We start from the raw sequence: 12933 nt of genomic DNA on the forward strand, positions 1-12933 counted from the left end.
ATTTCTAAACTCTTGGATCCAAAAGTATGCCTCTTAGGATGGAATCCTTCTATGGTGTTGGTTGACAGCTTTTTGGGGTTTCTAAAAAGCATGTGTCCAGTCCATTGTTTTTAATCTCCCAGGGCCAGGGTGGGGGTGGAAGGAGCTGGAGGAAGAAACCATGCAAAAATCCATTTGGAAGCTGCAAATCAAAGCTAATAGCCTCTCCTGATCTGCTCACATACGGTGCCCAACCGGTGTTGTAGAGAGGAAGAGGAAAAGATTCCCCAGCCGTGGGGGCAAGTGTAAGGCGAAGGGCTGGAATGGGGAGGGGGGCACCTGTCAAGAGGAGCTGGAACTCAAGTGGGGAGAGGAAAGGCCGTGGGAGAGAAGAGAGCTCCTTTGTGGGCAGCCCCTGCGACATCTGCCCCAGGGGCCTAATGCCTCCCTCTGCAATGTCTCTGCACCCAGGCTCTATTGCTGCTTCCTCAACCGTACTCTCATTTGGGAAGGGAAAGAATGGTTTTATAAAACCGGTGTCCACATGAAGGCAGTCATCCAGTTGGTGGAGAACCTTTCCCCACATAAATTAGATTACTCCAAGTCTAGATGGTTCCTGGTCCCTAGTCCTTCTCGCTGAAGACGGTGCAAGGCGGGTGGCAAGGCCGAGGGTTGGAGGGAAAGAGTAAAAAGCTTCTTGTTTGCATTAAAACAAACCCCAAGACACACCAGTTGGTTCAGAAGGTGAATTCCTACTTCAGGTAGTCCTTGAGAGTCACCAGAGATCCAGGAGAGAAATTGCACTGAGATTCCATTCACTGTGAAAAAAATAAAATAAAATAAATGGGCAACACAAAAAGAAGGCAACCGGCCTGCCCAACGCGGGCCGCGGAGTCCAGTCAGAGTCCCTTGTACCAGTAGATCATATTGTGTCCATTTAATAATATGAAGAAGGGGCACCCTCCGTGGAGGCTTCACGCAAGGAGTCCTGTCCCACCCCCAGGCTGGGGTGCCAGCCTGCAGACCTCGGACGCTGGCCAGCGTCTTGTCATGCAAAGCCATCCACAGCCAGCATGGCCTTAATGAGCCCATTTCAATTGAAATGAGATCAATACTACTCATTTTTCTCTTGCTGGCTCCCGAGTGATTCATGAATCTGAAAACTAGTTCATGAATCAGAGCAGGGTGGGGTTGGGGGGGGCTGGGGCGGAGGCAGGGGAACATTTGTGCAGTCGGCAAACCTCGATTCCTTTAATGAACCCAGCCATGAGTTGCATAACGCTGGCCTGCTTGCTAGTTTAAAACAGTCTTTTCGGAAGCAGCTTTCAGCTTGACTTATTCACCTATTTTCCTCCTGGAAAGGGGAAGAATGACACTGGGTACTGATTGTGTGTCTGTCTCAGGGGATATTTTTTTGCTCTCTGTGTGTGCAGCCGTAGGCGTTTCCCTGGACAAGAACGTGTGTCCGTGTGTGTGTGCATACATGTATAATGGTCTTTGTGTGCACATCCTGTGTGTGTGTGTAGTGTGTGTGTGTGTATGAGTGAGCAACGTGTGACCGGCCTCGGGCCCTTTAAACCTGAACAGGAGCCAAGCTCATTTCTCAGCGGAGCTTCCTAAGGAAGCGCGAGCTGGGGCAGTTGGAAACCACATCCCTGTGAGTGCCGATTACAGCCTACTAAGGAAAATGAGATTTTTATCTCACAGGAATTCAGTTATAAAAATAAAATACAGCGTCTGGCTTGATTCAGCTAAATGTACAAGCACTAGGGTGTTTTTAATTTAACAGAGAAGCTGGACAAGAAGAATGACCTAAAACATTGCATTTAAAGAAAGTCAGAGGCGAGGGGGAGGCTACAGGAAGTGAGTGGGAGTAGAGATGTGTGTGTGAGAGAGAAATGGAGGGAGAGGGAGGGAGGAAGGGAGGAGGGAGGTGGAGAGAGAGAAAAAACCACCCTGCTGGCAAATGAATGCAGCAGGGATGATGTCATTGGAACAGTTGGAGGAGAGAGGAGAAAAACAAGTCGGAGCGCTGTGCTAATCCTGTTTGCTGCCCTGAAGGGAATGGAAGGCGGCCAAGGCAGGGAGTTCTGGGAAACCATATAAGGGTGCCAAACAAGCATTGCCGCCAACATTAGGAACTGACAGCTTTGTTCTTTGTAACTTGGCTGCCCGCCAGAGGCCTCATTTCAGCTCTGCGGCATGATTACCCTGGACGGCCGCCAGCCCCGCGCTGAGAGCTCCTTTTCTTCTCTCCGAGCTTTTTTTTTTTTTCCTCTTTCCCTCTGCCAAACATGCAGCAGTTACCATGGCAGTGGAAAGTAAAGTTTAAAAAAAAACACAACAAAGTAGAGAGGCACGCCTTTATCCAGATGTGCCACATGAGTAGATAGAAAAGGCAGTTCACCTATTCATGGCGGCCTTTGACTGCAGAAGAAAACACTGGGGCACTGGCTGTCAAGTTCGGGAGGGAGGTGACTCCAGGATAAACAGAGCAGCCAGCAGCCCTGGCTGCAGACAGAGGGGCTGGCTCCCAGGCCTTATTTTCCTTCCCTCTCTGTCTCCCTTCCTGGGGCATTGTGGAGTGCGTAATGTGAAACGGAAAATGTCATGATTTCCACTGGGAATGTGTCCACGGTTTTGAGAAAGCTCCAGAAACTCAGGTCCATAAAGCACTGAGGGGAGGAGGAAGGGAGGGAGGAGAAGTGGGCGGTCACAGTGCCCTCTGGTCACCAAGGTGAATCCAGCGAGCAGGAGCCAGTCGGTGGCCGTGGCCCAAGCCTCTGCTCTCTGCTGGAGCGTGGCCAGGCCGTCATACTAGGGTTGCAGGCTGTCCAGGGGTCCTGGGTCCCACGAAGCCCTGGGACCTGAGGAACAGGGATGTTCCCTTTCCCCCTTGGAGGTGCAACCAGTAGTTTGGCTTGACAGGGGGACTCTGTGAAGAGTCCAGTTCCTTATTTTTAATCCAGTTCGTTTTTCACCTGCTTAGAAAGTGGAACATCTCCTGAGAGGTGACAAGTGGTGATCAAAGGCAAGTCTCCAGGCAAAGACTTGGCAGGTTTCCGAAGCAAAGGTTACTTAGAAGTGGAGGTTCCACTGCCAGCTTCCCCCTGCTGCAAAACCTGACACTCCTCACCCTCAGGGTTCAGCAAGATTCTCGGAAAGGCCTCTTCTGATTCTAGGAGGTGCTGCAGCAGGAGCTGACTCGGCCATTTCCTGGCCTCTTTAGTTGGAAGATGACAGAAAGGCGGAAGCAGGGACTGCTATTGTGAGGCCCATGGCAGCCTCCCTGTAAAACAAATTGGCAAATTGTCACCTTCAGATGGACCACAGCTGGCCCTCTGAAGAGCCCTCCTTGGCCTTTCCAGAGTGTGCATGATTGTGTCCCATGTCCAGGGAGAGGACAGAGCCACCAGGAGGGTCAAGGTCATGGAGGCAAACATGGGTGAGTAGGAGATGGACCCCAGAAATCCCTCCTCATGCTCCTCCTTACTATCACAGGCCTTGGTTGCCTTTCTTGGGAGGCATTCCCAGCTCAGAGTTGGGGGTGCACTAAGATAAAGCAAAGAGGGCCCTATTGGGGTGGGGGTGAGGGACCTCCTTTGGGGATATAGCAAAGCAGACCCATTCCCGCCCTTGCTGGCTGGAATGCCCAGTCCTTCCCTGCCTCCCCAGGCCCCACACACCCTGGCTGACATCTGTGCTGAGGACACGGCCAAGGAGCGCTGGAAGGAGCAGAGGGGAGAATGGTGTACCAGTTCTATACAAACAGGACCCACAGGCTTGGGGTCCCCAGAGGATGGCAGAGCTTGGGGAGACTGGGAGCTGGGGGCCAGACAGGGGTACACTTTTGCCTCAGGTTGGGGAGACAGTACAAAGAAAAACTTGTTGCTGTGCAGAACTGATCCAAAGACGAACTGGGGTTTCTTAAGAAGAGGCTCAGGTTTGGAAGTAGAACTTAATACGATGGTTGTCTCCTTTCCTTAACCTGCGACTCAAAACCAAGGGCAAGTGGATCTCTCACATCAGACACAGGAGCAGCCTCCTAGAGTCTGCTAGAGCAACTACCCAGAGTGAGAGAGGGCTGCTGACTTGGGAGCTGATGCCCAGGTCAGGGCCTGGTCGAGCCACATCCCCGTCCTTCATTCTCAGCCCCTGATGATCTTCTAGAAGCAACACTGAGTTCGGCAGCTTGGTGTCCACTGGGGCACAGCATGTCTGAGCCTAACCTGACGGCCAGCCTCCCATTGGCTCAGCTTGTCTTCCCAGGTACTGCCTGGAAAACCAGCCTCTGGCGGGGATGTCCGGGCCTGCCCTTCCCAGCTCTACCAGGGTGGAAATCCGACTCTCTGGGCCCTGTTTTCAGAGTTCCAGTGTTCTCTCTCATAGCCTGTAAGTGGAGAAGGGCAAGCTGAAGAAGGAACAGACTGTTTTCTCAGGGGGAAGCCGGGCAGCTCGTGTATGCCTCCCAGCATCGTGGCGTGGTGGATTCATCCGGCCCTGAGGACATGAATTTGGTTCCTCCAGGAGCTCCTCCAGCCTCAAGATCCACAAATTGGATGGAGTATGTACGAAACTGCAGAAAACCCATTACCCTCCCTTACACAGAAATGTTGCTCTCCTTTTAGGCTTGTCAGGCAGCTGAAGAGGAGGATCCTAGGAGACTTTTCTTTCCTGAGAAACCCAAAGAAAGCAACAGCAGATCTGTAGGGTGTGGGGGAAGGGGGCAGGGGAAATGTATTTTCAGTAACAGAGACCTAAAGCAGAAACTATTTGCAAACAGGTGACCTGCTCAAGTTCTCCTGTGATCTTTCATTTCTAGTGCTGGTTTTTCCCCCTCATTAAAAAAACCAATTTAATTTCTTGCTTCACCTGCATGGTAAAAATAATTACATACAGACATTAAGCCTGCACTAAAAATCAATGTACAGAGAGATGCCACCTTTGCTGTTAGTCATCACAGGGCTTGTTGGCTACAAATAGAAAGCATTTAAAATACTTCTCTTTGTAGAAAGACAAGTGAAACTAGTCACTAGCCCTGTCGCTGGAGAGCAGCCTTTGTATGTTAGTGGGAATCAAGGGTCAGAAAGGAAGATGAGGCTCTAACGGGTTTCATGGTGTCCGGGTCCCTATTTTCTTACTGGTGAAAGATACAAGGGCTGATCACCATCATAGAATACTAACTTCAGATGCGGGGCCTCCACGCCACTGCTGCTGCCTTCGTGGACATAAGCATGCTTCTTTCTTCTTTATTTCCTGGAGCTCAAGCCTGAACCACAGGGGGTATAAGGAGAATGCTGTAAGGCACTGCTGTTCCCAGGCCCCCGCCCTCCCATCTGCACAGCCATCTCATCGCAGTCTCCTGCAGACAGTGTCCTTGGATTCCCAGGGCTGCTGGGCTCAGGACAGGCTGTTTGCATGAAAAGGGTCTTTCCAGTTCCACCCAGAGGGGTTGGAGAGTTTGAGGGTTGCTGCAGGAGATGGGAAGCTCTTGCCATATGAGGACCCAAATAGGTATTCAGGAGCCCGCAAAATCAACTGGGCCCTAATGTGCTCTCCAGCTGTTTCCAAGAGTGGTGATTTGAAAAACTGTCACCAAGGAAACTGGTTGTGAGGATTTTTAAGAGACTTGAGAGTCTGGCTAACGTCTGAATGTGTGTGATACGACACGCTGGATCGCGCATCTTCCTGCTACAAGGCAGGTTAGCGGCTGCACACGTCAGTGCGTCTTTGGGTCGTCCTATTTAAATGTACTCCGGCCGGGCACGGTGGCTCACGCCTGTAATCCCAGCACTTTGGGAGGCCGAGATGGGTGGATCACGAGGTCAGGAGATTGAGACCAGCCTGGCCAACATGGTGAAACCCCGTCTCTACTAAAAATACAAAAATTAGCTGGGCGTGGTGGTGCGTACCTATAATCCCAGCTACTCGGGAGGCTGAGGCAGGAGAATTGCTTGAACCAAGGAGTCGGAGGTTGCAGTGAGCCGAGATTGTGCCACTGTCCTGGAGACAGAACAAGACACTGTCTCAAAAAAAAAAAAAATGTATTCCACTTGGGCGTCTCTAGGATCAGTCAACAGGTTCATTGTTTTTATCTCTATAGCTTGTTTCCCATTGCAACAAGGCCTCCCACTGCAAGACAGAGAGGAAGAGCTCTGCCACCCATGTGCGTAAGGCCATGTGGATACCTCATGACATCCTGGAAGGCCACAGGGCTGTGGCAGCCATTCAACTTAGGTTGACATGGCCAAGACCACAGAGCCAATGAGTGGCAGTGTTGAGCCTAGACCCTAGGTCTCTAGATTCCTCCTGCAAGGCCCTGGGTGTTGCGGGGGCATCTCTGAGGTGGGTCAGAGTGAACCTGCAGGGGCCACTTAAAACCCTTGCAGGCCCTGGCTCCTTCACCAGAGAAGCCCAACCCAGAATCCCAGTAGAAACATCTCATGCGACTGCAAGCCAGACACTGATTCTTAGGTTGCTTCCTGGTCCTTCTGTATATATTACTAAGAGCAGCAGTGTTCTTTCTTGCCACAGAGTGAGTCCTGCTGCGTAAATCTGTGCTGATGTCACCCAGTGCCTTCACCTGCCTGTTGGTGAAAATCAGACCCTCACCTGCCTGCACAGGGGGGCCATGAGGTCTAGAGGCCCAAATGAAGGCCTCACTAAATGGATCTCCCTGAGGTGTCAGGGCCACTGGCATGGTGCCAGGGCCTGTCTGTTCTTCCTGCTAGCCAAAGACTGACTTCTCAAGCTACTGGATGAACGGGGAACCTGGAGACGTTGAACAAGTCACATGTACCTCTGATTGCCTTGATCTCCCCATTTTGGCCGATGGCATCTCTAAAGCATTTGATGATTCCACCATCAAGTGTGAGAGCTACAGGAGATAAAAATTTTAAATTACTAATCACCCATGGTAATGCATGGTAATGCATGCTGAACAGTGAGGAGGGCAGATGCCACTGGCATTCCAAAACAGGAAGCACTCAGGAGCTCTACCAGAGCGTGGCTGCCCTCTCCACATCTGCACTGCTGGACTGAGGGTTTAGTTGATCTGTCTCTTCCACACATTTGCAGAGATATGCTCAAGCATGACTTAAGTGACTTATTGCTCACGTGTTGCCTCTGTATGTCATGCTTTTCACCCAGTGAGCTCGTTGAGGACAGGGGTTGCATTTTAGGACATTTCCCCCAGTGTCTTCATAGAACCTGTCAACACGCACGGCCTTGTTGGAAATGCCAAACATCTATTATTCACCAGCAGAACGGATGAGCCCCTGAAAGGCATGTAGTTGAGCTGCGCAGTCTGAACTCAGCAAAGTCCGCGCAGCGGGCTCCAAATTCCTGCCTCTGAAGAAGCAAGCTGAGCCTTAAAGATGGCTGAAAATGTGAACAGTCTCAGGGCCACGCAGACCCACCTGAGTGGTTGCTCTCTGATGGCTCACTGAGCCATCCACCATCCCAGCAAGGAAAGGGCCTGCAAGAAGACCAGAAAATGCCTCGTTCAGTCAGGCTGCTTAGTCATGGCCCAAACCTGGAGCATTTAATTCTGCTCACTGTGACTTTATTGCAATGGCACACACATTTACATCACTTTATGTGTGATAACAGTAGCGAAGTTAGTTGGGCTTTTCTGTTTTTTGTTTTTTTAAGATAATGAGAAAAGTCTCTAATATTCAGCCAAAACGTATCCTTGTGGCTGGTGTAGATTTTTGGCGAAATGACACTGTACATAATCAGAAGAAGGCAAACATGCATATTATCTCCATCTCCTTATAACTGCACAAGATAACATAAAACTGCAGGAAGTATCAGGCATAAGAATAAAAGCCGTCTATTGAAGCCTGCATAGCATCTCCTGCGTGCCTCAGGAACACCCTTCGGTGGATTAGGATGAGCACGCTGGAAAATACACACCCTGCCGCTGCATCTGGCTAATGCCAGGCCCCAGCTCCTGTTTCTTAAGCCACAGATCACCTGAGTGTCTATGTCGTGTCTGCTGTAGTTTAGGTTAGGCAGGTGACATGGCTCCAAAGAAAGTCACAGGCTGGTTTCTGCTGCAGAGACTTGTGTCCACTTCATGCGTGTTTATTGTCTGTTAACTCTGTGTGAAGCCACGGCAAAGGGTACGTGATGTTGTTAGGTCACAACCTAGTCAGTGGGAACAAGACAAGAGATGGAGACAGCAGGCCTTGACACTCTGGAATCATTCTAATTTGTAAATAGGACACCTGATGAAGGGGAGGCATGCCTAGTCTCTGGGGGGGATTTCCTGCTGAGACCCACCAGGTATACAGTCGATCCTTGTCTGCAGTGACCCCGGAGACATTTATTGCAACACCTGCACGTCAGCTTACGGCAACTGTGCTCTGCCTGGCCCAGGATGGACTCTGCTCCGTCTGAGAGTCAGCCTCTCCAAGGCAGCAGTGGGGTTGGGAAGAGTGAAGGAGGGACCTCCATGGTGCGCCAGCTCCTGGAGAGCCAGCTCAAGTTACATTTCAGGCCATCTCAGAGGCTACTTCTGGACAATTGTGGATTAGCTAGGTGACAGTCCAGGAACCTGGATCCCATTCTGGCCAGGGAGTTGTGGCTTCTGAGATAAGGACTTTGTCCATTGGAGATAAACTAAAGGGTTTCTGCCTTTGCTCCCTCCAGGGGCAGCTTATGGCACAGGCTCACCAAATTGCAGGCCCAGAGCACCTGCAATCTCAGGGAGCTCAGGGGCTTCCCAGCATGGGCAGGGGAAGGCACAGATTTGCTTCTCCTGCAGATGCAGAGACCCTGGGGTGGATGGTCTAAAGCTCAGCATCTTATAATGCGGAGAAGATGGAATAGAGCAGGAACCAGGCCCCTGTCTGGAGGAAGGAACCAATAACAACAACAACAAAACTACTGACAACGTGCGTGCTTTACAATTTTCAAAGCGCTCTCATCTCAGTCAAGGAAGGATGCATTCTCTCCACAGGCTAACGTTCAAAACCTAACCACCAGAAACATGAAGATAAAACAAAAGGAACCACTAGAAACAAACAAGACACCCATCCATCCTCCAGGTTTGCAAATCAGACCAAGTTCTGACAATTGGTAAAAAGGAAGATGAGAAGATCCTGCCAGATAAATTCTCTGGTACCTTCATTGATCTCATTCTTTCACCATCAAAGGGGAATGCAGAAATGCCAGCAGGAGCAGAAAAACAAAACAAAACAAAACAAAAAACCTAAAAAGAACAAGAGCGACTAGTCAAAGCTAGTACAGTGTTTCCCTGGTACTGAGTCATACTTTTACAATGACCCAGGCCCGTGGCCTCAACTGATGACAAATAATGAGAATCCAACAATCGTTCTTTTTCGCATACTCACTTGTGAATAAATGCAAGAACTGGTATATTTGCACATGCTGTGTGCTGTGTTTATATCTACATGATTCATTAGATTCATTAAAACCCAACTGGTAATTAGGAAAAACACTCACAAAGTTAGAAAAAAACAGCAACGTAGACAGGAAGTTTGAATTTTAAATGGAGAAGCATTCTGTTGGTGCTTCCTGAGGTGGTGGAAGATGTATGTGTGTGAGGGCGTTGGAACAGGAAGTTGCTGGGATATGGACCTGAGCCACCGGCACACACAGCCGTGCACAGGAGGCTGGTGGCTGCAGCCCGGTCTCTCACATGCCAGCCTCCTGACCCTGGCTAGTCCCTACTGCCGTGCTCCCAAATCTTTCTGGTTCTGGCCCCCTCAGGCTTTCTCTGGCATCTCCGGGTCTCCTGGTGGAAAGCAGGCTTTTTTGGCTATGCACTCAGATGCTTCCCAGAATCTGACCAACGTGGCGCTGTTTCTGCTCCAGGCCACCAAGGATAACCTCCCTGCAGAATCTGACTCTCCCTTGTGCTCACATGGTCCATCTCTGCCTCAAACCAGGAGTCACCGGCTCTCTGGAGAGGAGTTAATCAGCACTCATCCTCTACCTGGCCCTCCCCCAGCCGGGGAGACAGCCATGAACATGGACAAAGTATCTGCTCCCAGGGAGCTCACAGTCTAGGGGGTAGAATCCAAGAACCAAATGAATAACCACCTAAGTCAACTAGGAAATAGTGCATGGTGATAACTGCAGAGAATCAGAAGAGAACAGGAAAGGCTGGACATGGTGACTCACGCCTATAATGCCAGAGCTTTGAGGGACCAAGGAAAGAGGATCACTTGAGGCCAGGAGTTCAAGATCAGCCTGGGCAATATAGTGAGACCCCATATCTAAAAAGAAAGTTTAAAAAATGAGCTGAGCACGGTGGCATGTGCTTGTAGTCCCACCTACTCAGGAGGCTGATGCAGGAGAATCGCTTAAATCCAGGAGTTTGAGGCTGCAGAAGCTATGATCGCACCACTTCACTCCAGTCTGGGCGACAGAGTGAGACCCTGTCTCTAACGAATAAGGACAGGAGAGGGCAGCTAGGCAGTCAGCCGAGGCCTCTCTGCAGAGGTGACCTTCAAGCTTAAGAGAAGCCAGCTCTGTGAGACCTGGGCAGTGGCATTCCAGGAGGAGGGAGCAGCTGGTCCAAGGCCGCAGGGCAGGAATGAGCCTGGCTTGTGTGAGGAGCCAGGAGGGCAGGCAAGGGCAGGGAGCAGGGAGCGAAGCAGATGAAGACGGAAGAAGGCAGGGCCAGAGCCTAGAGGACCCCACACGTGCGCAGGAAGGACTTTCAGTGGCTTTTCAGAGCAGGATGGGTGACGGCTAGAGGGCTCTAAGAAGAGCTATGATGGGTTTGGTTATCAATTTTTAGAGATCTTTTGATTGTTGTGTGGAGAAGGTGTTCTCAGCAGAGTACCGGGCAGGCAGGGAGATGGTGAGGAGGCGCATTCTTGGTCCTAGGGAGGGCCAGGGTTCCGACAGTGGGCTCTGCCGACCATCACTGCCGCAAGGGATGCTGATCACCTGCCTCAGCAACGCCCCTGGTGTGCAGTTCACCAGGGAGCCCCATCAATGGACCCAGGCAGTGCCTCCCCCCATGCCATCCCTGAAGGACACTTCTACCACAGAGTGGAGGCACATCCAATTGGAGGCAGAGACGCTGGACTGGAAAGACCACAGGCCCTGAATTTGGGCAGACCTGGGTTCAAGTCCTGTCTTAGCCACTTTCTAACTGGGACATTCTGGTTAAGTGCTGAACGCCCCTGAGCCTTAGTTTCCTCATGTGTCAAATGTGGCAAGAATTGCCTCACAGAGTTGTGCATGAAACTTATGTTAAATCGCCCACCACAGAGCCTAGTACATAGCGGGTCATCAAAATGGTCTTCAGGAGTTGGGCGCAGTGGTTCATGCCGGTAATCCCAGCACTTTGGGAGGCTAAGACAGGAAGGTCACCTGAGGCCAGGAGTTCGAGGTTATGGTGAGCTCTGATCGCACCACTATACTCCAGCCTGGGTGACCAAGCCCGTTAGTAGTGGTGTCAGCGGCTGTAGTCATAGTAGTTGTAATAATATAATACCCACTCACTCATCAAAGCTTTATTGAGTGCCTCTTATGTGCCAAGTTACTGTTTTAGGCATTTGGGATATATCAGTAAATAAAATGAAGTCACTGCCCTGTGGAGCTTATATTCTAGGAAGGAAGACAGACAAAGGTTTTTTTTATTGTTATTGTTTTTTTTTTATATATATATATTTTTTTATTATACCTTAAGTTCTAGGGTACATGTGCATAACGTGCAGGTTTGTTACATATGTATACTTGTGCCATGTTGGTGTGCTGCACCCATCAACTCGTCAGCACCCATCAACTCGTCAGCACCCATCAATTCATCATTTATATCAGGTATAACTCCCCAATGCAATCCCTCCCCCCTCCCTGTTATTGTTTTTTAAATTTAATTTTATTTATTTTATTTTATTTTATTTTATTTTTTATGTTTTTGGAGACGGAGTCTCGTTCTGTCACTCAGGCTGGAGTGCAGTGGTGCGATCTCGGCTCACTGCAACCTTCGCCTCCCAGGTTCAAGTGATTCTCCTGCCTCAGCCTCCCGAGTAGCTGGGATTACAGACACACACCACCATGCCCGGCTAATTTTTTGTATTTTTAGTAGAGACGTGGTTTCACCATGTTGGCCAGGCTGATCTCGAACTCCTGACCTCAAGTGATCCACCTGCCTCAGTCTCTCAAAGTTCTAGGATTACAGGCATGAGCCACCGCGCCCGGCCAAAAGTTTATTAGATTTTTTAAAATTAAATGAGTTTGTTAGAAGGTGACAAGTGCTTTTTAAATGAAATGGAGGAGAGTGGGTGAAGAGAGGTGGGGTGTGGAAGGGCACAGCTCAAGCCGTGTGAAGGGTGGGCTTCTTGGTAAAGATGACAGCTGAGCAGAGACTTCCGGAGACGAGGGAGTGAGCCACATGGATCTCCGGGGATGAGAATACTAGGCACAAGGATCTGCCAACTCTGAGCAGGACAGCGCTGGGGTGTCTGAGCCAGCGGGGGCGGGGCACTTGGCTGGAGGGGAGAGTGAGTGGGTGGTGAGTGGCAGTGGATGACATGGGAATGGGGAGTGACCAGGTCCAGGTTGCCCAGGGGAGGACTCATAGGCCACGGGGAGGACTGCAGCTTTCACACTAAGCAATGGGAGCCCCTGGAAGATTGTGAACCAGGACAATATCCACTTCAGGTTTCAGAGAGATCATTCCAGCTGCTGGATCGAGACAAGGCTGTCGGGCACTGGCGGAAGAACAGTGGTTCAGGGGAGGGGTGAGGGCGGCTCAGGGCAGGGGGCCAGTCGTGGGCAGTGGTCACAAAATCAACGAAACAACTTCATTCTGCTTACCCCACATTATCTTCAAGGATGGGCCCCATCAATCCTGGCACACTCCTCAGTCGCATCTGTCTTTAAATGGCCACCTGCTGGCCTGCCAGACCTCCCAGAAAAGAAACGTCTTACCAGAAGCTTCCCTGGCCTTGCTCCAGACTGGGCCAC

General features: G+C 50.5%; 1 long non-coding RNA gene across 1 annotated transcript; it reads left to right on the forward strand.

Annotated features, from left to right (window-relative positions):
- The first annotated feature begins 1801 nt into the window (after nucleotides 1-1801).
- Nucleotides 1802-9361, forward strand: LOC105507293. The gene is made up of 3 exons (XR_001001072.1): nucleotides 1802-1842; nucleotides 2969-3424; nucleotides 6083-9361. It is a non-coding gene; the product is annotated as an uncharacterized LOC105507293 (long non-coding RNA).
- The last annotated feature ends 3572 nt before the right edge of the window (nucleotides 9362-12933 follow it).

Source organism: Colobus angolensis, unplaced genomic scaffold (assembly GCF_000951035.1).
Source record: "Colobus angolensis palliatus isolate OR3802 unplaced genomic scaffold, Cang.pa_1.0 Scaffold148, whole genome shotgun sequence".
Classification (NCBI taxonomy): domain Eukaryota; kingdom Metazoa; phylum Chordata; class Mammalia; order Primates; family Cercopithecidae; genus Colobus; species Colobus angolensis.